At 47.3% G+C, this 24724-nt stretch overlaps 38 non-coding genes across 38 annotated transcripts; all 38 read right to left on the bottom strand.

Annotated features, from left to right (window-relative positions):
- Positions 1-200: 200 nt before the first annotated feature.
- Positions 201-273, bottom strand: TRNAV-UAC (transfer RNA valine (anticodon UAC)). Its single transcript has one exon. It is a non-coding gene; the product is annotated as a tRNA-Val (tRNA).
- A 385-nt stretch (positions 274-658) lies between these two features.
- TRNAP-CGG (transfer RNA proline (anticodon CGG)) lies at positions 659-730 on the bottom strand. The gene has a single exon. It is a non-coding gene; the product is annotated as a tRNA-Pro (tRNA).
- Positions 731-1667: 937 nt separating this feature from the next.
- Positions 1668-1779, bottom strand: TRNAL-CAA (transfer RNA leucine (anticodon CAA)). Its single transcript has 2 exons — positions 1742-1779; positions 1668-1713 (listed from the first exon to the last, which is right to left on the bottom strand). It is a non-coding gene; the product is annotated as a tRNA-Leu (tRNA).
- A 288-nt stretch (positions 1780-2067) lies between these two features.
- On the bottom strand, positions 2068-2140 carry TRNAV-AAC (transfer RNA valine (anticodon AAC)). Its single transcript has one exon. It is a non-coding gene; the product is annotated as a tRNA-Val (tRNA).
- A 386-nt stretch (positions 2141-2526) lies between these two features.
- On the bottom strand, positions 2527-2598 carry TRNAP-AGG (transfer RNA proline (anticodon AGG)). The gene has a single exon. It is a non-coding gene; the product is annotated as a tRNA-Pro (tRNA).
- A 441-nt stretch (positions 2599-3039) lies between these two features.
- TRNAV-UAC (transfer RNA valine (anticodon UAC)) lies at positions 3040-3112 on the bottom strand. The gene has a single exon. It is a non-coding gene; the product is annotated as a tRNA-Val (tRNA).
- A 385-nt stretch (positions 3113-3497) lies between these two features.
- Positions 3498-3569, bottom strand: TRNAP-CGG (transfer RNA proline (anticodon CGG)). The gene has a single exon. It is a non-coding gene; the product is annotated as a tRNA-Pro (tRNA).
- Positions 3570-4506: 937 nt separating this feature from the next.
- TRNAL-CAA (transfer RNA leucine (anticodon CAA)) lies at positions 4507-4618 on the bottom strand. Its single transcript has 2 exons — positions 4581-4618; positions 4507-4552 (listed from the first exon to the last, which is right to left on the bottom strand). It is a non-coding gene; the product is annotated as a tRNA-Leu (tRNA).
- Positions 4619-5352: 734 nt separating this feature from the next.
- Positions 5353-5424, bottom strand: TRNAS-AGA (transfer RNA serine (anticodon AGA)). The gene has a single exon. It is a non-coding gene; the product is annotated as a tRNA-Ser (tRNA).
- Positions 5425-5865: 441 nt separating this feature from the next.
- Positions 5866-5938, bottom strand: TRNAV-UAC (transfer RNA valine (anticodon UAC)). Its single transcript has one exon. It is a non-coding gene; the product is annotated as a tRNA-Val (tRNA).
- A 385-nt stretch (positions 5939-6323) lies between these two features.
- Positions 6324-6395, bottom strand: TRNAP-CGG (transfer RNA proline (anticodon CGG)). Its single transcript has one exon. It is a non-coding gene; the product is annotated as a tRNA-Pro (tRNA).
- A 1337-nt stretch (positions 6396-7732) lies between these two features.
- Positions 7733-7805, bottom strand: TRNAV-AAC (transfer RNA valine (anticodon AAC)). Its single transcript has one exon. It is a non-coding gene; the product is annotated as a tRNA-Val (tRNA).
- Positions 7806-8191: 386 nt separating this feature from the next.
- Positions 8192-8263, bottom strand: TRNAP-AGG (transfer RNA proline (anticodon AGG)). Its single transcript has one exon. It is a non-coding gene; the product is annotated as a tRNA-Pro (tRNA).
- A 441-nt stretch (positions 8264-8704) lies between these two features.
- On the bottom strand, positions 8705-8777 carry TRNAV-UAC (transfer RNA valine (anticodon UAC)). Its single transcript has one exon. It is a non-coding gene; the product is annotated as a tRNA-Val (tRNA).
- Positions 8778-9162: 385 nt separating this feature from the next.
- Positions 9163-9234, bottom strand: TRNAP-CGG (transfer RNA proline (anticodon CGG)). The gene has a single exon. It is a non-coding gene; the product is annotated as a tRNA-Pro (tRNA).
- A 937-nt stretch (positions 9235-10171) lies between these two features.
- Positions 10172-10283, bottom strand: TRNAL-CAA (transfer RNA leucine (anticodon CAA)). The gene is made up of 2 exons: positions 10246-10283; positions 10172-10217 (listed from the first exon to the last, which is right to left on the bottom strand). It is a non-coding gene; the product is annotated as a tRNA-Leu (tRNA).
- Positions 10284-11017: 734 nt separating this feature from the next.
- TRNAP-AGG (transfer RNA proline (anticodon AGG)) lies at positions 11018-11089 on the bottom strand. Its single transcript has one exon. It is a non-coding gene; the product is annotated as a tRNA-Pro (tRNA).
- Positions 11090-11530: 441 nt separating this feature from the next.
- Positions 11531-11603, bottom strand: TRNAV-UAC (transfer RNA valine (anticodon UAC)). The gene has a single exon. It is a non-coding gene; the product is annotated as a tRNA-Val (tRNA).
- Positions 11604-11988: 385 nt separating this feature from the next.
- On the bottom strand, positions 11989-12060 carry TRNAP-CGG (transfer RNA proline (anticodon CGG)). The gene has a single exon. It is a non-coding gene; the product is annotated as a tRNA-Pro (tRNA).
- Positions 12061-12997: 937 nt separating this feature from the next.
- Positions 12998-13109, bottom strand: TRNAL-CAA (transfer RNA leucine (anticodon CAA)). The gene is made up of 2 exons: positions 13072-13109; positions 12998-13043 (listed from the first exon to the last, which is right to left on the bottom strand). It is a non-coding gene; the product is annotated as a tRNA-Leu (tRNA).
- Positions 13110-13843: 734 nt separating this feature from the next.
- On the bottom strand, positions 13844-13915 carry TRNAP-AGG (transfer RNA proline (anticodon AGG)). Its single transcript has one exon. It is a non-coding gene; the product is annotated as a tRNA-Pro (tRNA).
- Positions 13916-14356: 441 nt separating this feature from the next.
- TRNAV-UAC (transfer RNA valine (anticodon UAC)) lies at positions 14357-14429 on the bottom strand. The gene has a single exon. It is a non-coding gene; the product is annotated as a tRNA-Val (tRNA).
- Positions 14430-14814: 385 nt separating this feature from the next.
- On the bottom strand, positions 14815-14886 carry TRNAP-CGG (transfer RNA proline (anticodon CGG)). Its single transcript has one exon. It is a non-coding gene; the product is annotated as a tRNA-Pro (tRNA).
- Positions 14887-15823: 937 nt separating this feature from the next.
- TRNAL-CAA (transfer RNA leucine (anticodon CAA)) lies at positions 15824-15935 on the bottom strand. The gene is made up of 2 exons: positions 15898-15935; positions 15824-15869 (listed from the first exon to the last, which is right to left on the bottom strand). It is a non-coding gene; the product is annotated as a tRNA-Leu (tRNA).
- A 288-nt stretch (positions 15936-16223) lies between these two features.
- Positions 16224-16296, bottom strand: TRNAV-AAC (transfer RNA valine (anticodon AAC)). Its single transcript has one exon. It is a non-coding gene; the product is annotated as a tRNA-Val (tRNA).
- Positions 16297-16682: 386 nt separating this feature from the next.
- Positions 16683-16754, bottom strand: TRNAP-AGG (transfer RNA proline (anticodon AGG)). The gene has a single exon. It is a non-coding gene; the product is annotated as a tRNA-Pro (tRNA).
- Positions 16755-17195: 441 nt separating this feature from the next.
- Positions 17196-17268, bottom strand: TRNAV-UAC (transfer RNA valine (anticodon UAC)). The gene has a single exon. It is a non-coding gene; the product is annotated as a tRNA-Val (tRNA).
- A 385-nt stretch (positions 17269-17653) lies between these two features.
- Positions 17654-17725, bottom strand: TRNAP-CGG (transfer RNA proline (anticodon CGG)). Its single transcript has one exon. It is a non-coding gene; the product is annotated as a tRNA-Pro (tRNA).
- Positions 17726-18662: 937 nt separating this feature from the next.
- TRNAL-CAA (transfer RNA leucine (anticodon CAA)) lies at positions 18663-18774 on the bottom strand. Its single transcript has 2 exons — positions 18737-18774; positions 18663-18708 (listed from the first exon to the last, which is right to left on the bottom strand). It is a non-coding gene; the product is annotated as a tRNA-Leu (tRNA).
- Positions 18775-19062: 288 nt separating this feature from the next.
- Positions 19063-19135, bottom strand: TRNAV-AAC (transfer RNA valine (anticodon AAC)). The gene has a single exon. It is a non-coding gene; the product is annotated as a tRNA-Val (tRNA).
- Positions 19136-19521: 386 nt separating this feature from the next.
- On the bottom strand, positions 19522-19593 carry TRNAP-AGG (transfer RNA proline (anticodon AGG)). The gene has a single exon. It is a non-coding gene; the product is annotated as a tRNA-Pro (tRNA).
- A 441-nt stretch (positions 19594-20034) lies between these two features.
- On the bottom strand, positions 20035-20107 carry TRNAV-UAC (transfer RNA valine (anticodon UAC)). Its single transcript has one exon. It is a non-coding gene; the product is annotated as a tRNA-Val (tRNA).
- Positions 20108-21501: 1394 nt separating this feature from the next.
- On the bottom strand, positions 21502-21613 carry TRNAL-CAA (transfer RNA leucine (anticodon CAA)). Its single transcript has 2 exons — positions 21576-21613; positions 21502-21547 (listed from the first exon to the last, which is right to left on the bottom strand). It is a non-coding gene; the product is annotated as a tRNA-Leu (tRNA).
- Positions 21614-21901: 288 nt separating this feature from the next.
- On the bottom strand, positions 21902-21974 carry TRNAV-AAC (transfer RNA valine (anticodon AAC)). The gene has a single exon. It is a non-coding gene; the product is annotated as a tRNA-Val (tRNA).
- A 386-nt stretch (positions 21975-22360) lies between these two features.
- TRNAP-AGG (transfer RNA proline (anticodon AGG)) lies at positions 22361-22432 on the bottom strand. Its single transcript has one exon. It is a non-coding gene; the product is annotated as a tRNA-Pro (tRNA).
- Positions 22433-22873: 441 nt separating this feature from the next.
- TRNAV-UAC (transfer RNA valine (anticodon UAC)) lies at positions 22874-22946 on the bottom strand. Its single transcript has one exon. It is a non-coding gene; the product is annotated as a tRNA-Val (tRNA).
- A 385-nt stretch (positions 22947-23331) lies between these two features.
- On the bottom strand, positions 23332-23403 carry TRNAP-CGG (transfer RNA proline (anticodon CGG)). The gene has a single exon. It is a non-coding gene; the product is annotated as a tRNA-Pro (tRNA).
- A 937-nt stretch (positions 23404-24340) lies between these two features.
- On the bottom strand, positions 24341-24452 carry TRNAL-CAA (transfer RNA leucine (anticodon CAA)). The gene is made up of 2 exons: positions 24415-24452; positions 24341-24386 (listed from the first exon to the last, which is right to left on the bottom strand). It is a non-coding gene; the product is annotated as a tRNA-Leu (tRNA).
- Between the last annotated feature and the right edge of the window lie 272 nt (positions 24453-24724).

Raw genomic sequence — 24724 nt, 5'->3', positions numbered from 1 at the left:
TCATGAAGTAGGCCCAACCTTCAGTACACAAGGACGTGCAAACGAATAGCGCAAACTATCGTCACTTCTCTTTTTGAGCTGTCACTGATGCCCCTGGAGCACAGTACATCACGCTGGTGAGGGATAGACAGCTTCCATTATCTCAGCTTTCCTATAAGTTGAGAGAGTAAATGCAAACTGTGTGAAAAACAGAAAGCTGCTGTTCCTGCCCGGTCTCGAACCAGGGACCTTTCGCGTGTAAAGCGAACGTGATAACCACTACACTACAGAAACAGACACGCTTGCACGAATCTTCTTGGCATGTAGTGGGCTGGAATGCACAGACCAAGGGCCAATGTCCATGAAGCTCAAAGTTGGACCCTCCTTACCCGATCTCTTTCTTTGGAAGAAAGGAACGAGGACCACTTTTATTCCAAAAGGCGATTTTAAAACCATACCTGAAATCACACTAGAAAAACACTTTGCATTTAATTTTCCTACACTGATGGTCCACCCCAGAAAAGCAGTTGCAAAGAAGTCCGGCACTGAAATTCTATACGCCAAAAGTGGGAAATAGCGTAGAGGGAAAGGAACTTTCTCACCATACACGGCGTCTTATAGCATTGAAAAGAAGAAATGGCCCTATATAATAAGCAGCCTAAAAATAATTCCACAGCATGGGCTCGTCCGGGATTTGAACCCGGGACCTCTCGCACCCGAAGCGAGAATCATACCCCTAGACCAACGAGCCTGATTCCCCAGTCGGCATTTTAAGCAATTTCTGATGCGTCTTTCAGAAACAAAGCAGGGCTATTTGGCTGCTCTCTCTCTATGTGAACCACACAAAGTCATGTTTTCTCTCAAGGTGTTGTTTTTTTCACTCTTGCAAGGAAGGGATCAGTCGATATCCTAGCTGCCAGAGAGCAGAAAAAAGGCGCTGATGAGAACTGCAGGCACTTTCTGGCACTTGTACTCCTCTGCAAGTCCTGGACACTTACCCCATAGACTTCCACCCCAGATGCAAGGGAGGGCCTGCCAATTCTTCCTCCTAAGACAGAGGCATTTGATTCTTGGATTCAAACACGCTCACTCAGCGCTCGATCAGGCTCGATCAGGCGAGATTTATATGAGTGGCTCGCAGGACTGAAACACTCACCTGGGAGCCCCAGGGTGGCTGAATTCCCAGTATGGCCATTGTTGGGCAAATCACCTCCTTTCCTCCTGCCTCAATCTAGAATTGGCTGCAAATCACAAGATAGAGTTCAATGTCCGTGTGTACTGCCTACTCCCAGCTACCTCTCTGTCTTCCTTATGTAAATTAAAATTCGCAAGGGGGGACCAATGACAATCTGCTCCTCCCACATAACCAGGAAGCCCTGTTGAACATGTCTGCCTGTGTTGTTGCAGGGACAGTGCCTTCTCCGCCCAAAAGGTGGCAGGAGAGCCTCACAACAAAGATGGGATCAACTGCTTAATGAGAAACCAGCACGGCAGTTTGTGTGATGGAGTGCAAATTTAACGGAAGGTGTGCCTGAGGTGTCCCTTCCAGGAATACATGGAATTGTGATTGAGGGACCAGCCTGATCGTTGGTGGATTTCTCGTCATATGTTACAGGTCCGTGCAAAGATTGTGGTGTGTGGGGAATGCACTGCAAAAAACAGGACGATTTAAGGGTGTAAAAGAAACCTGTCAGAAGTGGGATTTGAACCCACGCCTCCATGAGGAGACCAGAAGTCTCAGTTGCACTGAAGATCAAGCTCTCTTGAGTCTGGCGCCTTAGACCACTCGGCCATCCTGACAGCCCTGGGTGTGCACAGATCTGACTCTTCTGACTGCACCTGCCAATGTTTGCACTTACAACGTTCACAGCAATGTCACAAGTGTAAAGACCCCACAATACAACATGGCATGACAAAAAAAAAGCTAGGCACAAGAGCGACCACTGATGGATGCGGATTAATTTGTTTCGTCTTGCAAAAGTAAAGGAAGTTTCCCACGGCTCGCTGGGTTCAAGGACCGCCTCTTCTTAAGCTTGCATTGAGATAATAAGGTTTTAGAGGGTGCACATAAAAGCAGCTCATGCACAGTGTTTCTGCCCGGTCTCGAACCGGGGACCTTTCGCGTGTTAGGCGAACGTGATGACCACTACACTACAGAAACTCACTTGCTGTGTTTTACTGTTAGAGCAAGGTTCCTCTCAAGGATTCTCTCTACTTCTATTCTGCTGTATCAGCAGCCACTCAGAAAGCGAGGAGCAAGTGTGAAAACTGCAGAGATATCAGCCAACATGCTTGCAATTAGACGTATTAAAAATTGACTTATGCAGGCATCGACAGACAAATATCTGATGCCTAAATGCCAGCAAGTACACCTTGGGAAAGCATCACCTGGGACACACACAGACTAAGCATGAAGGCAGAAAAAGCATGGTGATCCATGTTTCTTCTGAGGTTCAAAATATTTTGTGCAACAATGCGGCGAGTGTAATGAGAAATAGTCAGGCATTGTGAGTTTTGAGTAGGATTCGTATGTTTACCTCTGAAAAAGGGCTCGTCCGGGATTTGAACCCGGGACCTCTCGCACCCTAAGCGAGAATCATACCCCTAGACCAACGAGCCGAGGCACACAAGAGTCGCCTTTCGCACCGGCTCCGGGGGTTATTGGCAGCGAGTTAGTGAATGCTTCACCCAAAGCAAGCAACTGCACATGCTGCTCTCTTCTGCAATATGGTTGCTGTCTTTTCCATGGCCGTCATCGAACAAGAAATGAAAATGCCTCTATCCTTCAGACATTTTGTTTGTTCTAGGTGTATGCTCTCGGTGAGGTCAATAAAACCATTTCTGCTCTCATGCCTTGCTTTCATGAAGTAGGCCCAACCTTCAGTACACAAGGACGTGCAAACGAATAGCGCAAACTATCGTCACTTCTCTTTTTGAGCTGTCACTGATGCCCCTGGAGCACAGTACATCACGCTGGTGAGGGATAGACAGCTTCCATTATCTCAGCCTTCCTATAAGTTGAGAGAGTAAATGCAAACTGTGTGAAAAACAGAAAGCTGCTGTTTCTGCCCGGTCTCGAACCAGGGACCTTTCGCGTGTAAAGCGAACGTGATAACCACTACACTACAGAAACAGACACGCTTGCACGAATCTTCTTGGCATGTAGTGGGCTGGAATGCACAGACCAAGGGCCAATGTCCATGAAGCTCAAAGTTGGACCCTCCTTACCCGATCTCTTTCTTTGGAAGAAAGGAACGAGGACCACTTTTATTCCAAAAGGCGATTTTAAAACCATACCTGAAATCACACTAGAAAAACACTTTGCATTTAATTTTCCTACACTGATGGTCCACCCCAGAAAAGCAGTTGCAAAGAAGTCCGGCACTGAAATTCTATACGCCAAAAGTGGGAAATAGCGTAGAGGGAAAGGAACTTTCTCACCATACACGGCGTCTTATAGCATTGAAAAGAAGAAATGGCCCTATATAATAAGCAGCCTAAAAATAATTCCACAGCATGGGCTCGTCCGGGATTTGAACCCGGGACCTCTCGCACCCGAAGCGAGAATCATACCCCTAGACCAACGAGCCTGATTCCCCAGTCGGCATTTTAAGCAATTTCTGATGCGTCTTTCAGAAACAAAGCAGGGCTATTTGGCTGCTCTCTCTCTATGTGAACCACACAAAGTCATGTTTTCTCTCAAGGTGTTGTTTTTTTCACTCTTGCAAGGAAGGGATCAGTCGATATCCTAGCTGCCAGAGAGCAGAAAAAAGGCGCTGATGAGAACTGCAGGCACTTTCTGGCACTTGTACTCCTCTGCAAGTCCTGGACACTTACCCCATAGACTTCCACCCCAGATGCAAGGGAGGGCCTGCCAATTCTTGCTCCTAAGACAGAGGCATTTGATTCTTGGATTCAAACACGCTCACTCAGCGCTCGATCAGGCTCGATCAGGCGAGATTTATATGAGTGGCTCGCAGGACTGAAACACTCACCTGGGAGCCCCAGGGTGGCTGAATTCCCAGTATGGCCATTGTTGGGCAAATCACCTCCTTTCCTCCTGCCTCAATCTAGAATTGGCTGCAAATCACAAGATAGAGTTCAATGTCCGTGTGTACTGCCTACTCCCAGCTACCTCTCTGTCTTCCTTATGTAAATTAAAATTCGCAAGGGGGGACCAATGACAATCTGCTCCTCCCACATAACCAGGAAGCCCTGTTGAACATGTCTGCCTGTGTTGTTGCAGGGACAGTGCCTTCTCCGCCCAAAAGGTGGCAGGAGAGCCTCACAACAAAGATGGGATCAACTGCTTAATGAGAAACCAGCACGGCAGTTTGTGTGATGGAGTGCAAATTTAACGGAAGGTGTGCCTGAGGTGTCCCTTCCAGGAATACATGGAATTGTGATTGAGGGACCAGCCTGATCGTTGGTGGATTTCTCGTCATATGTTACAGGTCCGTGCAAAGATTGTGGTGTGTGGGGAATGCACTGCAAAAAACAGGACGATTTAAGGGTGTAAAAGAAACCTGTCAGAAGTGGGATTTGAACCCACGCCTCCATGAGGAGACCAGAAGTCTCAGTTGCACTGAAGATCAAGCTCTCTTGAGTCTGGCGCCTTAGACCACTCGGCCATCCTGACAGCCCTGGGTGTGCACAGATCTGACTCTTCTGACTGCACCTGCCAATGTTTGCACTTACAACGTTCACAGCAATGTCACAAGTGTAAAGACCCCACAATACAACATGGCATGACAAAAAAAAAGCTAGGCACAAGAGCGACCACTGATGGATGCGGATTAATTTGTTTCGTCTTGCAAAAGTAAAGGAAGTTTCCCACGGCTCGCTGGGTTCAAGGACCGCCTCTTCTTAAGCTTGCATTGAGATAATAAGGTTTTAGAGGGTGCACATAAAAGCAGCTCATGCACAGTCTCGAACCGGGGACCTTTCGCGTGTTAGGCGAACGTGATGACCACTACACTACAGAAACTCACTTGCTGTGTTTTACTGTTAGAGCAAGGTTCCTCTCAAGGATTCTCTCTACTTCTATTCTGCTGTATCAGCAGCCACTCAGAAAGCGAGGAGCAAGTGTGAAAACTGCAGAGATATCAGCCAACATGCTTGCAATTAGACGTATTAAAAATTGACTTATGCAGGCATCGACAGACAAATATCTGATGCCTAAATGCCAGCAAGTACACCTTGGGAAAGCATCACCTGGGACACACACAGACTAAGCATGAAGGCAGAAAAAGCATGGTGATCCATGTTTCTTCTGAGGTTCAAAATATTTTGTGCAACAATGCGGCGAGTGTAATGAGAAATAGTCAGGCATTGTGAGTTTTGAGTAGGATTCGTATGTTTACCTCTGAAAAAGGGCTCGTCCGGGATTTGAACCCGGGACCTCTCGCACTCTAAGCGAGAATCATACCCCTAGACCAACGAGCCGAGGCACACAAGAGTCACCTTTCGCACCGGCTCCGGGGGTTATTGGCAGCGAGTTAGTGAATGCTTCACCCAAAGCAAGCAACTGCACATGCTGCTCTCTTCTGCAATATGGTTGCTGTCTTTTCCATGGCCGTCATCGAACAAGAAATGAAAATGCCTCTATCCTTCAGACATTTTGTTTGTTCTAGGTGTATGCTCTCGGTGAGGTCAATAAAACCATTTCTGCTCTCATGCCTTGCTTTCATGAAGTAGGCCCAACCTTCAGTACACAAGGACGTGCAAACGAATAGCGCAAACTATCGTCACTTCTCTTTTTGAGCTGTCACTGATGCCCCTGGAGCACAGTACATCACGCTGGTGAGGGATAGACAGCTTCCATTATCTCAGCTTTCCTATAAGTTGAGAGAGTAAATGCAAACTGTGTGAAAAACAGAAAGCTGCTGTTTCTGCCCGGTCTCGAACCAGGGACCTTTCGCGTGTAAAGCGAACGTGATAACCACTACACTACAGAAACAGACACGCTTGCACGAATCTTCTTGGCATGTAGTGGGCTGGAATGCACAGACCAAGGGCCAATGTCCATGAAGCTCAAAGTTGGACCCTCCTTACCCGATCTCTTTCTTTGGAAGAAAGGAACGAGGACCACTTTTATTCCAAAAGGCGATTTTAAAACCATACCTGAAATCACACTAGAAAAACACTTTGCATTTAATTTTCCAACACTGATGGTCCACCCCAGAAAAGCAGTTGCAAAGAAGTCCGGCACTGAAATTCTATACGCCAAAAGTGGGAAATAGCGTAGAGGGAAAGGAACTTTCTCACCATACACGGCGTCTTATAGCATTGAAAAGAAGAAATGGCCCTATATAATAAGCAGCCTAAAAATAATTCCACAGCATGGGCTCGTCCGGGATTTGAACCCGGGACCTCTCGCACCCGAAGCGAGAATCATACCCCTAGACCAACGAGCCTGATTCCCCAGTCGGCATTTTAAGCAATTTCTGATGCGTCTTTCAGAAACAAAGCAGGGCTATTTGGCTGCTCTCTCTCTATGTGAACCACACAAAGTCATGTTTTCTCTCAAGGTGTTGTTTTTTTCACTCTTGCAAGGAAGGGATCAGTCGATATCCTAGCTGCCAGAGAGCAGAAAAAAGGCGCTGATGAGAACTGCAGGCACTTTCTGGCACTTGTACTCCTCTGCAAGTCCTGGACACTTACCCCATAGACTTCCACCCCAGATGCAAGGGAGGGCCTGCCAATTCTTGCTCCTAAGACAGAGGCATTTGATTCTTGGATTCAAACACGCTCACTCAGCGCTCGATCAGGCTCGATCAGGCGAGATTTATATGAGTGGCTCGCAGGACTGAAACACTCACCTGGGAGCCCCAGGGTGGCTGAATTCCCAGTATGGCCATTGTTGGGCAAATCACCTCCTTTCCTCCTGCCTCAATCTAGAATTGGCTGCAAATCACAAGATAGAGTTCAATGTCCGTGTGTACTGCCTACTCCCAGCTACCTCTCTGTCTTCCTTATGTAAATTAAAATTCGCAAGGGGGGACCAATGACAATCTGCTCCTCCCACATAACCAGGAAGCCCTGTTGAACATGTCTGCCTGTGTTGTTGCAGGGACAGTGCCTTCTCCACCCAAAAGGTGGCAGGAGAGCCTCACAACAAAGATGGGATCAACTGCTTAATGAGAAACCAGCACGGCAGTTTGTGTGATGGAGTGCAAATTTAACGGAAGGTGTGCCTGAGGTGTCCCTTCCAGGAATACATGGAATTGTGATTGAGGGACCAGCCTGATCGTTGGTGGATTTCTCGTCATATGTTACAGGTCCGTGCAAAGATTGTGGTGTGTGGGGAATGCACTACAAAAAACAGGACGATTTAAGGGTGTAAAAGAAACCTGTCAGAAGTGGGATTTGAACCCACACCTCCATGAGGAGACCAGAAGTCTCAGTTGCACTGAAGATCAAGCTCTCTTGAGTCTGGCGCCTTAGACCACTCGGCCATCCTGACAGCCCTGGGTGTGCACAGATCTGACTCTTCTGACTGCACCTGCCAATGTTTGCACTTACAACGTTCACAGCAATGTCACAAGTGTAAAGACCCCACAATACAACATGGCATGACAAAAAAAAAGCTAGGCACAAGAGCGACCACTGATGGATGCGGATTAATTTGTTTCGTCTTGCAAAAGTAAAGGAAGTTTCCCACGGCTCGCTGGGTTCAAGGACCGCCTCTTCTTAAGCTTGCATTGAGATAATAAGGTTTTAGAGGGTGCACATAAAAGCAGCTCATGCACAGTGTTTCTGCCCGGTCTCGAACCGGGGACCTTTCGCGTGTTAGGCGAACGTGATGACCACTACACTACAGAAACTCACTTGCTGTGTTTTACTGTTAGAGCAAGGTTCCTCTCAAGGATTCTCTCTACTTCTATTCTGCTGTATCAGCAGCCACTCAGAAAGCGAGGAGCAAGTGTGAAAACTGCAGAGATATCAGCCAACATGCTTGCAATTAGACGTATTAAAAATTGACTTATGCAGGCATCGACAGACAAATATCTGATGCCTAAATGCCAGCAAGTACACCTTGGGAAAGCATCACCTGGGACACACACAGACTAAGCATGAAGGCAGAAAAAGCATGGTGATCCATGTTTCTTCTGAGGTTCAAAATATTTTGTGCAACAATGCGGCGAGTGTAATGAGAAATAGTCAGGCATTGTGAGTTTTGAGTAGGATTCGTATGTTTACCTCTGAAAAAGGGCTCGTCCGGGATTTGAACCCGGGACCTCTCGCACCCTAAGCGAGAATCATACCCCTAGACCAACGAGCCGAGGCACACAAGAGTCACCTTTCGCACCGGCTCCGGGGGTTATTGGCAGCGAGTTAGTGAATGCTTCACCCAAAGCAAGCAACTGCACATGCTGCTCTCTTCTGCAATATGGTTGCTGTCTTTTCCATGGCCGTCATCGAACAAGAAATGAAAATGCCTCTATCCTTCAGACATTTTGTTTGTTCTAGGTGTATGCTCTCGGTGAGGTCAATAAAACCATTTCTGCTCTCATGCCTTGCTTTCATGAAGTAGGCCCAACCTTCAGTACACAAGGACGTGCAAACGAATAGCGCAAACTATCGTCACTTCTCTTTTTGAGCTGTCACTGATGCCCCTGGAGCACAGTACATCACGCTGGTGAGGGATAGACAGCTTCCATTATCTCAGCTTTCCTATAAGTTGAGAGAGTAAATGCAAACTGTGTGAAAAACAGAAAGCTGCTGTTTCTGCCCGGTCTCGAACCAGGGACCTTTCGCGTGTAAAGCGAACGTGATAACCACTACACTACAGAAACAGACACGCTTGCACGAATCTTCTTGGCATGTAGTGGGCTGGAATGCACAGACCAAGGGCCAATGTCCATGAAGCTCAAAGTTGGACCCTCCTTACCCGATCTCTTTCTTTGGAAGAAAGGAACGAGGACCACTTTTATTCCAAAAGGCGATTTTAAAACCATACCTGAAATCACACTAGAAAAACACTTTGCATTTAATTTTCCTACACTGATGGTCCACCCCAGAAAAGCAGTTGCAAAGAAGTCCGGCACTGAAATTCTATACGCCAAAAGTGGGAAATAGCGTAGAGGGAAAGGAACTTTCTCACCATACACGGCGTCTTATAGCATTGAAAAGAAGAAATGGCCCTATATAATAAGCAGCCTAAAAATAATTCCACAGCATGGGCTCGTCCGGGATTTGAACCCGGGACCTCTCGCACCCGAAGCGAGAATCATACCCCTAGACCAACGAGCCTGATTCCCCAGTCGGCATTTTAAGCAATTTCTGATGCGTCTTTCAGAAACAAAGCAGGGCTATTTGGCTGCTCTCTCTCTATGTGAACCACACAAAGTCATGTTTTCTCTCAAGGTGTTGTTTTTTTCACTCTTGCAAGGAAGGGATCAGTCGATATCCTAGCTGCCAGAGAGCAGAAAAAAGGCGCTGATGAGAACTGCAGGCACTTTCTGGCACTTGTACTCCTCTGCAAGTCCTGGACACTTACCCCATAGACTTCCACCCCAGATGCAAGGGAGGGCCTGCCAATTCTTGCTCCTAAGACAGAGGCATTTGATTCTTGGATTCAAACACGCTCACTCAGCGCTCGATCAGGCTCGATCAGGCGAGATTTATATGAGTGGCTCGCAGGACTGAAACACTCACCTGGGAGCCCCAGGGTGGCTGAATTCCCAGTATGGCCATTGTTGGGCAAATCACCTCCTTTCCTCCTGCCTCAATCTAGAATTGGCTGCAAATCACAAGATAGAGTTCAATGTCCGTGTGTACTGCCTACTCCCAGCTACCTCTCTGTCTTCCTTATGTAAATTAAAATTCGCAAGGGGGGACCAATGACAATCTGCTCCTCCCACATAACCAGGAAGCCCTGTTGAACATGTCTGCCTGTGTTGTTGCAGGGACAGTGCCTTCTCCGCCCAAAAGGTGGCAGGAGAGCCTCACAACAAAGATGGGATCAACTGCTTAATGAGAAACCAGCACGGCAGTTTGTGTGATGGAGTGCAAATTTAACGGAAGGTGTGCCTGAGGTGTCCCTTCCAGGAATACATGGAATTGTGATTGAGGGACCAGCCTGATCGTTGGTGGATTTCTCGTCATATGTTACAGGTCCGTGCAAAGATTGTGGTGTGTGGGGAATGCACTGCAAAAAACAGGACGATTTAAGGGTGTAAAAGAAACCTGTCAGAAGTGGGATTTGAACCCACGCCTCCATGAGGAGACCAGAAGTCTCAGTTGCACTGAAGATCAAGCTCTCTTGAGTCTGGCGCCTTAGACCACTCGGCCATCCTGACAGCCCTGGGTGTGCACAGATCTGACTCTTCTGACTGCACCTGCCAATGTTTGCACTTACAACGTTCACAGCAATGTCACAAGTGTAAAGACCCCACAATACAACATGGCATGACAAAAAAAAAGCTAGGCACAAGAGCGACCACTGATGGATGCGGATTAATTTGTTTCGTCTTGCAAAAGTAAAGGAAGTTTCCCACGGCTCGCTGGGTTCAAGGACCGCCTCTTCTTAAGCTTGCATTGAGATAATAAGGTTTTAGAGGGTGCACATAAAAGCAGCTCATGCACAGTCTCGAACCGGGGACCTTTCGCGTGTTAGGCGAACGTGATGACCACTACACTACAGAAACTCACTTGCTGTGTTTTACTGTTAGAGCAAGGTTCCTCTCAAGGATTCTCTCTACTTCTATTCTGCTGTATCAGCAGCCACTCAGAAAGCGAGGAGCAAGTGTGAAAACTGCAGAGATATCAGCCAACATGCTTGCAATTAGACGTATTAAAAATTGACTTATGCAGGCATCGACAGACAAATATCTGATGCCTAAATGCCAGCAAGTACACCTTGGGAAAGCATCACCTGGGACACACACAGACTAAGCATGAAGGCAGAAAAAGCATGGTGATCCATGTTTCTTCTGAGGTTCAAAATATTTTGTGCAACAATGCGGCGAGTGTAATGAGAAATAGTCAGGCATTGTGAGTTTTGAGTAGGATTCGTATGTTTACCTCTGAAAAAGGGCTCGTCCGGGATTTGAACCCAGGACCTCTCGCACCCTAAGCGAGAATCATACCCCTAGACCAACGAGCCGAGGCACACAAGAGTCGCCTTTCGCACCGGCTCCGGGGGTTATTGGCAGCGAGTTAGTGAATGCTTCACCCAAAGCAAGCAACTGCACATGCTGCTCTCTTCTGCAATATGGTTGCTGTCTTTTCCATGGCCGTCATCGAACAAGAAATGAAAATGCCTCTATCCTTCAGACATTTTGTTTGTTCTAGGTGTATGCTCTCGGTGAGGTCAATAAAACCATTTCTGCTCTCATGCCTTGCTTTCATGAAGTAGGCCCAACCTTCAGTACACAAGGACGTGCAAACGAATAGCGCAAACTATCGTCACTTCTCTTTTTGAGCTGTCACTGATGCCCCTGGAGCACAGTACATCACGCTGGTGAGGGATAGACAGCTTCCATTATCTCAGCTTTCCTATAAGTTGAGAGAGTAAATGCAAACTGTGTGAAAAACAGAAAGCTGCTGTTTCTGCCCGGTCTCGAACCAGGGACCTTTCGCGTGTAAAGCGAACGTGATAACCACTACACTACAGAAACAGACACGCTTGCACGAATCTTCTTGGCATGTAGTGGGCTGGAATGCACAGACCAAGGGCCAATGTCCATGAAGCTCAAAGTTGGACCCTCCTTACCCGATCTCTTTCTTTGGAAGAAAGGAACGAGGACCACTTTTATTCCAAAAGGCGATTTTAAAACCATACCTGAAATCACACTAGAAAAACACTTTGCATTTAATTTTCCTACACTGATGGTCCACCCCAGAAAAGCAGTTGCAAAGAAGTCCGGCACTGAAATTCTATACGCCAAAAGTGGGAAATAGCGTAGAGGGAAAGGAACTTTCTCACCATACACGGCGTCTTATAGCATTGAAAAGAAGAAATGGCCCTATATAATAAGCAGCCTAAAAATAATTCCACAGCATGGGCTCGTCCGGGATTTGAACCCGGGACCTCTCGCACCCGAAGCGAGAATCATACCCCTAGACCAACGAGCCTGATTCCCCAGTCGGCATTTTAAGCAATTTCTGATGCGTCTTTCAGAAACAAAGCAGGGCTATTTGGCTGCTCTCTCTCTATGTGAACCACACAAAGTCATGTTTTCTCTCAAGGTGTTGTTTTTTTCACTCTTGCAAGGAAGGGATCAGTCGATATCCTAGCTGCCAGAGAGCAGAAAAAAGGCGCTGATGAGAACTGCAGGCACTTTCTGGCACTTGTACTCCTCTGCAAGTCCTGGACACTTACCCCATAGACTTCCACCCCAGATGCAAGGGAGGGCCTGCCAATTCTTGCTCCTAAGACAGAGGCATTTGATTCTTGGATTCAAACACGCTCACTCAGCGCTCGATCAGGCTCGATCAGGCGAGATTTATATGAGTGGCTCGCAGGACTGAAACACTCACCTGGGAGCCCCAGGGTGGCTGAATTCCCAGTATGGCCATTGTTGGGCAAATCACCTCCTTTCCTCCTGCCTCAATCTAGAATTGGCTGCAAATCACAAGATAGAGTTCAATGTCCGTGTGTACTGCCTACTCCCAGCTACCTCTCTGTCTTCCTTATGTAAATTAAAATTCGCAAGGGGGGACCAATGACAATCTGCTCCTCCCACATAACCAGGAAGCCCTGTTGAACATGTCTGCCTGTGTTGTTGCAGGGACAGTGCCTTCTCCGCCCAAAAGGTGGCAGGAGAGCCTCACAACAAAGATGGGATCAACTGCTTAATGAGAAACCAGCACGGCAGTTTGTGTGATGGAGTGCAAATTTAACGGAAGGTGTGCCTGAGGTGTCCCTTCCAGGAATACATGGAATTGTGATTGAGGGACCAGCCTGATCGTTGGTGGATTTCTCGTCATATGTTACAGGTCCGTGCAAAGATTGTGGTGTGTGGGGAATGCACTGCAAAAAACAGGACGATTTAAGGGTGTAAAAGAAACCTGTCAGAAGTGGGATTTGAACCCACGCCTCCATGAGGAGACCAGAAGTCTCAGTTGCACTGAAGATCAAGCTCTCTTGAGTCTGGCGCCTTAGACCACTCGGCCATCCTGACAGCCCTGGGTGTGCACAGATCTGACTCTTCTGACTGCACCTGCCAATGTTTGCACTTACAACGTTCACAGCAATGTCACAAGTGTAAAGACCCCACAATACAACATGGCATGACAAAAAAAAAGCTAGGCACAAGAGCGACCACTGATGGATGCGGATTAATTTGTTTCGTCTTGCAAAAGTAAAGGAAGTTTCCCACGGCTCGCTGGGTTCAAGGACCGCCTCTTCTTAAGCTTGCATTGAGATAATAAGGTTTTAGAGGGTGCACATAAAAGCAGCTCATGCACAGTCTCGAACCGGGGACCTTTCGCGTGTTAGGCGAACGTGATGACCACTACACTACAGAAACTCACTTGCTGTGTTTTACTGTTAGAGCAAGGTTCCTCTCAAGGATTCTCTCTACTTCTATTCTGCTGTATCAGCAGCCACTCAGAAAGCGAGGAGCAAGTGTGAAAACTGCAGAGATATCAGCCAACATGCTTGCAATTAGACGTATTAAAAATTGACTTATGCAGGCATCGACAGACAAATATCTGATGCCTAAATGCCAGCAAGTACACCTTGGGAAAGCATCACCTGGGACACACACAGACTAAGCATGAAGGCAGAAAAAGCATGGTGATCCATGTTTCTTCTGAGGTTCAAAATATTTTGTGCAACAATGCGGCGAGTGTAATGAGAAATAGTCAGGCATTGTGAGTTTTGAGTAGGATTCGTATGTTTACCTCTGAAAAAGGGCTCGTCCGGGATTTGAACCCGGGACCTCTCGCACCCTAAGCGAGAATCATACCCCTAGACCAACGAGCCGAGACACACAAGAGTCACCTTTCGCACCGGCTCCGGGGGTTATTGGCAGCGAGTTAGTGAATGCTTCACCCAAAGCAAGCAACTGCACATGCTGCTCTCTTCTGCAATATGGTTGCTGTCTTTTCCATGGCCGTCATCGAACAAGAAATGAAAATGCCTCTATCCTTCAGACATTTTGTTTGTTCTAGGTGTATGCTCTCGGTGAGGTCAATAAAACCATTTCTGCTCTCATGCCTTGCTTTCATGAAGTAGGCCCAACCTTCAGTACACAAGGACGTGCAAACGAATAGCGCAAACTATCGTCACTTCTCTTTTTGAGCTGTCACTGATGCCCCTGGAGCACAGTACATCACGCTGGTGAGGGATAGACAGCTTCCATTATCTCAGCTTTCCTATAAGTTGAGAGAGTAAATGCAAACTGTGTGAAAAACAGAAAGCTGCTGTTTCTGCCCGGTCTCGAACCAGGGACCTTTCGCGTGTAAAGCGAACGTGATAACCACTACACTACAGAAACAGACACGCTTGCACGAATCTTCTTGGCATGTAGTGGGCTGGAATGCACAGACCAAGGGCCAATGTCCATGAAGCTCAAAGTTGGACCCTCCTTACCCGATCTCTTTCTTTGGAAGAAAGGAACGAGGACCACTTTTATTCCAAAAGGCGATTTTAAAACCATACCTGAAATCACACTAGAAAAACACTTTGCATTTAATTTTCCTACACTGATGGTCCACCCCAGAAAAGCAGTTGCAAAGAAGTCCGGCACTGAAATTCTATACGCCAAAAGTGGGAAATAGCGTAGAGGGAAAGGAACTTTCTCACCATACACGGCGTCTTATAGCATTGAAAAGAAGAAATGGCCCTATATAATAAGCAGCCTAAAAATAATTCCACAGCATGGGCTCGTCCGGGATTTGAACCCGGGACCTCTCGCACCCGAAGCGAGAATCATACCCCTAGACCAACGAGCCTGATTCCCCAGTCGGCATTTTAAGCAATTTCTGATGCGTCTTTCAGAAACAAAGCAGGGCTATTTGGCTGCTCTCTCTCTATGTGAACCACACAAAGTCATGTTTTCTCTCAAGGTGTTGTTTTTTTCACTCTTGCAAGGAAGGGATCAGTCGATATCCTAGCTGCCAGAGAGCAGAAAAAAGGCGCTGATGAGAACTGCAGGCACTTTCTGGCACTTGTACTCCTCTGCAAGTCCTGGACACTTACCCCATAGACTTCCACCCCAGATGCAAGGGAGGGCCTGCCAATTCTTGCTCCTAAGACAGAGGCATTTGATTCTTGGATTCAAACACGCTCACTCAGCGCTCGATCAGGCTCGATCAGGCGAGATTTATATGAGTGGCTCGCAGGACTGAAACACTCACCTGGGAGCCCCAGGGTGGCTGAATTCCCAGTATGGCCATTGTTGGGCAAATCACCTCCTTTCCTCCTGCCTCAATCTAGAATTGGCTGCAAATCACAAGATAGAGTTCAATGTCCGTGTGTACTGCCTACTCCCAGCTACCTCTCTGTCTTCCTTATGTAAATTAAAATTCGCAAGGGGGGACCAATGACAATCTGCTCCTCCCACATAACCAGGAAGCCCTGTTGAACATGTCTGCCTGTGTTGTTGCAGGGACAGTGCCTTCTCCGCCCAAAAGGTGGCAGGAGAGCCTCACAACAAAGATGGGATCAACTGCTTAATGAGAAACCAGCACGGCAGTTTGTGTGATGGAGTGCAAATTTAACGGAAGGTGTGCCTGAGGTGTCCCTTCCAGGAATACATGGAATTGTGATTGAGGGACCAGCCTGATCGTTGGTGGATTTCTCGTCATATGTTACAGGTCCGTGCAAAGATTGTGGTGTGTGGGGAATGCACTACAAAAAACAGGACGATTTAAGGGTGTAAAAGAAACCTGTCAGAAGTGGGATTTGAACCCACGCCTCCATGAGGAGACCAGAAGTCTCAGTTGCACTGAAGATCAAGCTCTCTTGAGTCTGGCGCCTTAGACCACTCGGCCATCCTGACAGCCCTGGGTGTGCACAGATCTGACTCTTCTGACTGCACCTGCCAATGTTTGCACTTACAACGTTCACAGCAATGTCACAAGTGTAAAGACCCCACAATACAACATGGCATGACAAAAAAAAAGCTAGGCACAAGAGCGACCACTGATGGATGCGGATTAATTTGTTTCGTCTTGCAAAAGTAAAGGAAGTTTCCCACGGCTCGCTGGGTTCAAGGACCGCCTCTTCTTAAGCTTGCATTGAGATAATAAGGTTTTAGAGGGTGCACATAAAAGCAGCTCATGCACAGTGTTTCTGCCCGGTCTCGAACCGGGGACCTTTCGCGTGTTAGGCGAACGTGATGACCACTACACTACAGAAACTCACTTGCTGTGTTTTACTGTTAGAGCAAGGTTCCTCTCAAGGATTCTCTCTACTTCTATTCTGCTGTATCAGCAGCCACTCAGAAAGCGAGGAGCAAGTGTGAAAACTGCAGAGATATCAGCCAACATGCTTGCAATTAGACGTATTAAAAATTGACTTATGCAGGCATCGACAGACAAATATCTGATGCCTAAATGCCAGCAAGTACACCTTGGGAAAGCATCACCTGGGACACACACAGACTAAGCATGAAGGCAGAAAAAGCATGGTGATCCATGTTTCTTCTGAGGTTCAAAATATTTTGTGCAACAATGCGGCGAGTGTAATGAGAAATAGTCAGGCATTGTGAGTTTTGAGTAGGATTCGTATGTTTACCTCTGAAAAAGGGCTCGTCCGGGATTTGAACCCGGGACCTCTCGCACCCTAAGCGAGAATCATACCCCTAGACCAACGAGCCGAGGCACACAAGAGTCACCTTTCGCACCGGCTCCGGGGGTTATTGGCAGCGAGTTAGTGAATGCTTCACCCAAAGCAAGCAACTGCACATGCTGCTCTCTTCTGCAATATGGTTGCTGTCTTTTCCATGGCCGTCATCGAACAAGAAATGAAAATGCCTCTATCCTTCAGACATTTTGTTTGTTCTAGGTGTATGCTCTCGGTGAGGTCAATAAAACCATTTCTGCTCTCATGCCTTGCTTTCATGAAGTAGGCCCAACCTTCAGTACACAAGGACGTGCAAACGAATAGCGCAAACTATCGTCACTTCTCTTTTTGAGCTGTCACTGATGCCCCTGGAGCACAGTACATCACGCTGGTGAGGGATAGACAGCTTCCATTATCTCAGCTTTCCTATAAGTTGAGAGAGTAAATGCAAACTGTGTGAAAAACAGAAAGCTGCTGTTTCTGCCCGGTCTCGAACCAGGGACCTTTCGCGTGTAAAGCGAACGTGATAACCACTACACTACAGAAACAGACACGCTTGCACGAATCTTCTTGGCATGTAGTGGGCTGGAATGCACAGACCAAGGGCCAATGTCCATGAAGCTCAAAGTTGGACCCTCCTTACCCGATCTCTTTCTTTGGAAGAAAGGAACGAGGACCACTTTTATTCCAAAAGGCGATTTTAAAACCATACCTGAAATCACACTAGAAAAACACTTTGCATTTAATTTTCCTACACTGATGGTCCACCCCAGAAAAGCAGTTGCAAAGAAGTCCGGCACTGAAATTCTATACGCCAAAAGTGGGAAATAGCGTAGAGGGAAAGGAACTTTCTCACCATACACGGCGTCTTATAGCATTGAAAAGAAGAAATGGCCCTATATAATAAGCAGCCTAAAAATAATTCCACAGCATGGGCTCGTCCGGGATTTGAACCCGGGACCTCTCGCACCCGAAGCGAGAATCATACCCCTAGACCAACGAGCCTGATTCCCCAGTCGGCATTTTAAGCAATTTCTGATGCGTCTTTCAGAAACAAAGCAGGGCTATTTGGCTGCTCTCTCTCTATGTGAACCACACAAAGTCATGTTTTCTCTCAAGGTGTTGTTTTTTTCACTCTTGCAAGGAAGGGATCAGTCGATATCCTAGCTGCCAGAGAGCAGAAAAAAGGCGCTGATGAGAACTGCAGGCACTTTCTGGCACTTGTACTCCTCTGCAAGTCCTGGACACTTACCCCATAGACTTCCACCCCAGATGCAAGGGAGGGCCTGCCAATTCTTGCTCCTAAGACAGAGGCATTTGATTCTTGGATTCAAACACGCTCACTCAGCGCTCGATCAGGCTCGATCAGGCGAGATTTATATGAGTGGCTCGCAGGACTGAAACACTCACCTGGGAGCCCCAGGGTGGCTGAATTCCCAGTATGGCCATTGTTGGGCAAATCACCTCCTTTCCTCCTGCCTCAATCTAGAATTGGCTGCAAATCACAAGATAGAGTTCAATGTCCGTGTGTACTGCCTACTCCCAGCTACCTCTCTGTCTTCCTTATGTAAATTAAAATTCGCAAGGGGGGACCAATGACAATCTGCTCCTCCCACATAACCAGGAAGCCCTGTTGAACATGTCTGCCTGTGTTGTTGCAGGGACAGTGCCTTCTCCGCCCAAAAGGTGGCAGGAGAGCCTCACAACAAAGATGGGATCAACTGCTTAATGAGAAACCAGCACGGCAGTTTGTGTGATGGAGTGCAAATTTAACGGAAGGTGTGCCTGAGGTGTCCCTTCCAGGAATACATGGAATTGTGATTGAGGGACCAGCCTGATCGTTGGTGGATTTCTCGTCATATGTTACAGGTCCGTGCAAAGATTGTGGTGTGTGGGGAATGCACTACAAAAAACAGGACGATTTAAGGGTGTAAAAGAAACCTGTCAGAAGTGGGATTTGAACCCACGCCTCCATGAGGAGACCAGAAGTCTCAGTTGCACTGAAGATCAAGCTCTCTTGAGTCTGGCGCCTTAGACCACTCGGCCATCCTGACAGCCCTGGGTGTGCACAGATCTGACTCTTCTGACTGCACCTGCCAATGTTTGCACTTACAACGTTCACAGCAATGTCACAAGTGTAAAGACCCCACAATACAACATGGCATGACAAAAAAAAAGCTAGGCACAAGAGCGACCACTGATGGATGCGGATTAATTTGTTTCGTCTTGCAAAAGTAAAGGAAGTTTCCCACGGCTCGCTGGGTTCAAGGACCGCCTCTTCTTAAGCTTGCATTGAGATAATAAGGTTTTAGAGGGTGCACATAAAAGCAGCTCATGCACAGTGTTTCTGCCCGGTCTCGAACCGGGGACCTTTCGCGTGTTAGGCGAACGTGATGACCACTACACTACAGAAACTCACTTGCTGTGTTTTACTGTTAGAGCAAGGTTCCTCTCAAGGATTCTCTCTACTTCTATTCTGCTGTATCAGCAGCCACTCAGAAAGCGAGGAGCAAGTGTGAAAACTGCAGAGATATCAGCCAACATGCTTGCAATTAGACGTATTAAAAATTGACTTATGCAGGCATCGACAGACAAATATCTGATGCCTAAATGCCAGCAAGTACACCTTGGGAAAGCATCACCTGGGACACACACAGACTAAGCATGAAGGCAGAAAAAGCATGGTGATCCATGTTTCTTCTGAGGTTCAAAATATTTTGTGCAACAATGCGGCGAGTGTAATGAGAAATAGTCAGGCATTGTGAGTTTTGAGTAGGATTCGTATGTTTACCTCTGAAAAAGGGCTCGTCCGGGATTTGAACCCGGGACCTCTCGCACCCTAAGCGAGAATCATACCCCTAGACCAACGAGCCGAGGCACACAAGAGTCGCCTTTCGCACCGGCTCCGGGGGTTATTGGCAGCGAGTTAGTGAATGCTTCACCCAAAGCAAGCAACTGCACATGCTGCTCTCTTCTGCAATATGGTTGCTGTCTTTTCCATGGCCGTCATCGAACAAGAAATGAAAATGCCTCTATCCTTCAGACATTTTGTTTGTTCTAGGTGTATGCTCTCGGTGAGGTCAATAAAACCATTTCTGCTCTCATGCCTTGCTTTCATGAAGTAGGCCCAACCTTCAGTACACAAGGACGTGCAAACGAATAGCGCAAACTATCGTCACTTCTCTTTTTGAGCTGTCACTGATGCCCCTGGAGCACAGTACATCACGCTGGTGAGGGATAGACAGCTTCCATTATCTCAGCTTTCCTATAAGTTGAGAGAGTAAATGCAAACTGTGTGAAAAACAGAAAGCTGCTGTTTCTGCCCGGTCTCGAACCAGGGACCTTTCGCGTGTAAAGCGAACGTGATAACCACTACACTACAGAAACAGACACGCTTGCACGAATCTTCTTGGCATGTAGTGGGCTGGAATGCACAGACCAAGGGCCAATGTCCATGAAGCTCAAAGTTGGACCCTCCTTACCCGATCTCTTTCTTTGGAAGAAAGGAACGAGGACCACTTTTATTCCAAAAGGCGATTTTAAAACCATACCTGAAATCACACTAGAAAAACACTTTGCATTTAATTTTCCTACACTGATGGTCCACCCCAGAAAAGCAGTTGCAAAGAAGTCCGGCACTGAAATTCTATACGCCAAAAGTGGGAAATAGCGTAGAGGGAAAGGAACTTTCTCACCATACACGGCGTCTTATAGCATTGAAAAGAAGAAATGGCCCTATATAATAAGCAGCCTAAAAATAATTCCACAGCATGGGCTCGTCCGGGATTTGAACCCGGGACCTCTCTCACCCGAAGCGAGAATCATACCCCTAGACCAACGAGCCTGATTCCCCAGTCGGCATTTTAAGCAATTTCTGATGCGTCTTTCAGAAACAAAGCAGGGCTATTTGGCTGCTCTCTCTCTATGTGAACCACACAAAGTCATGTTTTCTCTCAAGGTGTTGTTTTTTTCACTCTTGCAAGGAAGGGATCAGTCGATATCCTAGCTGCCAGAGAGCAGAAAAAAGGCGCTGATGAGAACTGCAGGCACTTTCTGGCACTTGTACTCCTCTGCAAGTCCTGGACACTTACCCCATAGACTTCCACCCCAGATGCAAGGGAGGGCCTGCCAATTGTTCCTCCTAAGACAGAGGCATTTGATTCTTGGATTCAAACACGCTCACTCAGCGCTCGATCAGGCTCGATCAGGCGAGATTTATATGAGTGGCTCGCAGGACTGAAACACTCACCTGGGAGCCCCAGGGTGGCTGAATTCCCAGTATGGCCATTGTTGGGCAAATCACCTCCTTTCCTCCTGCCTCAATCTAGAATTGGCTGCAAATCACAAGATAGAGTTCAATGTCCGTGTGTACTGCCTACTCCCAGCTACCTCTCTGTCTTCCTTATGTAAATTAAAATTCGCAAGGGGGGACCAATGACAATCTGCTCCTCCCACATAACCAGGAAGCCCTGTTGAACATGTCTGCCTGTGTTGTTGCAGGGACAGTGCCTTCTCCGCCCAAAAGGTGGCAGGAGAGCCTCACAACAAAGATGGGATCAACTGCTTAATGAGAAACCAGCACGGCAGTTTGTGTGATGGAGTGCAAATTTAACGGAAGGTGTGCCTGAGGTGTCCCTTCCAGGAATACATGGAATTGTGATTGAGGGACCAGCCTGATCGTTGGTGGATTTCTCGTCATATGTTACAGGTCCGTGCAAAGATTGTGGTGTGTGGGGAATGCACTACAAAAAACAGGACGATTTAAGGGTGTAAAAGAAACCTGTCAGAAGTGGGATTTGAACCCACGCCTCCATGAGGAGACCAGAAGTCTCAGTTGCACTGAAGATCAAGCTCTCTTGAGTCTGGCGCCTTAGACCACTCGGCCATCCTGACAGCCCTGGGTGTGCACAGATCTGACTCTTCTGACTGCACCTGCCAATGTTTGCACTTACAACGTTCACAGCAATGTCACAAGTGTAAAGACCCCACAATACAACATGGCATGACAAAAAAAAAGCTAGGCACAAGAGCGACCACTGATGGATGCGGATTAATTTGTTTCGTCTTGCAAAAGTAAAGGAAGTTTCCCACGGCTCGCTGGGTTCAAGGACCGCCTCTTCTTAAGCTTGCATTGAGATAATAAGGTTTTAGAGGGTGCACATAAAAGCAGCTCATGCACAGTGTTTCTGCCCGGTCTCGAACCGGGGACCTTTCGCGTGTTAGGCGAACGTGATGACCACTACACTACAGAAACTCACTTGCTGTGTTTTACTGTTAGAGCAAGGTTCCTCTCAAGGATTCTCTCTACTTCTATTCTGCTGTATCAGCAGCCACTCAGAAAGCGAGGAGCAAGTGTGAAAACTGCAGAGATATCAGCCAACATGCTTGCAATTAGACGTATTAAAAATTGACTTATGCAGGCATCGACAGACAAATATCTGATGCCTAAATGCCAGCAAGTACACCTTGGGAAAGCATCACCTGGGACACACACAGACTAAGCATGAAGGCAGAAAAAGCATGGTGATCCATGTTTCTTCTGAGGTTCAAAATATTTTGTGCAACAATGCGGCGAGTGTAATGAGAAATAGTCAGGCATTGTGAGTTTTGAGTAGGATTCGTATGTTTACCTCTGAAAAAGGGCTCGTCCGGGATTTGAACCCGGGACCTCTCGCACCCTAAGCGAGAATCATACCCCTAGACCAACGAGCCGAGGCACACAAGAGTCACCTTTCGCACCGGCTCCGGGGGTTATTGGCAGCGAGTTAGTGAATGCTTCACCCAAAGCAAGCAACTGCACATGCTGCTCTCTTCTGCAATATGGTTGCTGTCTTTTCCATGGCCGTCATCGAACAAGAAATGAAAATGCCTCTATCCTTCAGACATTTTGTTTGTTCTAGGTGTATGCTCTCGGTGAGGTCAATAAAACCATTTCTGCTCTCATGCCTTGCTTTCATGAAGTAGGCCCAACCTTCAGTACACAAGGACGTGCAAACGAATAGCGCAAACTATCGTCACTTCTCTTTTTGAGCTGTCACTGATGCCCCTGGAGCACAGTACATCACGCTGGTGAGGGATAGACAGCTTCCATTATCTCAGCTTTCCTATAAGTTGAGAGAGTAAATGCAAACTGTGTGAAAAACATAAAGCTGCTGTTTCTGCCCGGTCTCGAACCAGGGACCTTTCGCGTGTAAAGCGAACGTGATAACCACTACACTACAGAAACAGACACGCTTGCACGAATCTTCTTGGCATGTAGTGGGCTGGAATGCACAGACCAAGGGCCAATGTCCATGAAGCTCAAAGTTGGACCCTCCTTACCCGATCTCTTTCTTTGGAAGAAAGGAACGAGGACCACTTTTATTCCAAAAGGCGATTTTAAAACCATACCTGAAATCACACTAGAAAAACACTTTGCATTTAATTTTCCTACACTGATGGTCCACCCCAGAAAAGCAGTTGCAAAGAAGTCCGGCACTGAAATTCTATACGCCAAAAGTGGGAAATAGCGTAGAGGGAAAGGAACTTTCTCACCATACACGGCGTCTTATAGCATTGAAAAGAAGAAATGGCCCTATATAATAAGCAGCCTAAAAATAATTCCACAGCATGGGCTCGTCCGGGATTTGAACCCGGGACCTCTCGCACCCGAAGCGAGAATCATACCCCTAGACCAACGAGCCTGATTCCCCAGTCGGCATTTTAAGCAATTTCTGATGCGTCTTTCAGAAACAAAGCAGGGCTATTTGGCTGCTCTCTCTCTATGTGAACCACACAAAGTCATGTTTTCTCTCAAGGTGTTGTTTTTTTCACTCTTGCAAGGAAGGGATCAGTCGATATCCTAGCTGCCAGAGAGCAGAAAAAAGGCGCTGATGAGAACTGCAGGCACTTTCTGGCACTTGTACTCCTCTGCAAGTCCTGGACACTTACCCCATAGACTTCCACCCCAGATGCAAGGGAGGGCCTGCCAATTCTTGCTCCTAAGACAGAGGCATTTGATTCTTGGATTCAAACACGCTCACTCAGCGCTCGATCAGGCTCGATCAGGCGAGATTTATATGAGTGGCTCGCAGGACTGAAACACTCACCTGGGAGCCCCAGGGTGGCTGAATTCCCAGTATGGCCATTGTTGGGCAAATCACCTCCTTTCCTCCTGCCTCAATCTAGAATTGGCTGCAAATCACAAGATAGAGTTCAATGTCCGTGTGTACTGCCTACTCCCAGCTACCTCTCTGTCTTCCTTATGTAAATTAAAATTCGCAAGGGGGGACCAATGACAATCTGCTCCTCCCACATAACCAGGAAGCCCTGTTGAACATGTCTGCCTGTGTTGTTGCAGGGACAGTGCCTTCTCCGCCCAAAAGGTGGCAGGAGAGCCTCACAACAAAGATGGGATCAACTGCTTAATGAGAAACCAGCACGGCAGTTTGTGTGATGGAGTGCAAATTTAACGGAAGGTGTGCCTGAGGTGTCCCTTCCAGGAATACATGGAATTGTGATTGAGGGACCAGCCTGATCGTTGGTGGATTTCTCGTCATATGTTACAGGTCCGTGCAAAGATTGTGGTGTGTGGGGAATGCACTACAAAAAACAGGACGATTTAAGGGTGTAAAAGAAACCTGTCAGAAGTGGGATTTGAACCCACGCCTCCATGAGGAGACCAGAAGTCTCAGTTGCACTGAAGATCAAGCTCTCTTGAGTCTGGCGCCTTAGACCACTCGGCCATCCTGACAGCCCTGGGTGTGCACAGATCTGACTCTTCTGACTGCACCTGCCAATGTTTGCACTTACAACGTTCACAGCAATGTCACAAGTGTAAAGACCCCACAATACAACATGGCATGACAAAAAAAAAGCTAGGCACAAGAGCGACCACTGATGGATGCGGATTAATTTGTTTCGTCTTGCAAAAGTAAAGGAAGTTTCCCACGGCTCGCTGGGTTCAAGGACCGCCTCTTCTTAAGCTTGCATTGAGATAATAAGGTTTTAGAGGGTGCACATAAA

Source organism: Triturus cristatus, chromosome 10 (assembly GCF_964204655.1).
Source record: "Triturus cristatus chromosome 10, aTriCri1.1, whole genome shotgun sequence".
NCBI classification, from domain to species: Eukaryota; Metazoa; Chordata; class Amphibia; order Caudata; family Salamandridae; genus Triturus; species Triturus cristatus.
Note: the sequence above shows the minus strand (reverse complement) of the source record. Positions and strands in the feature narration are given on the sequence as shown.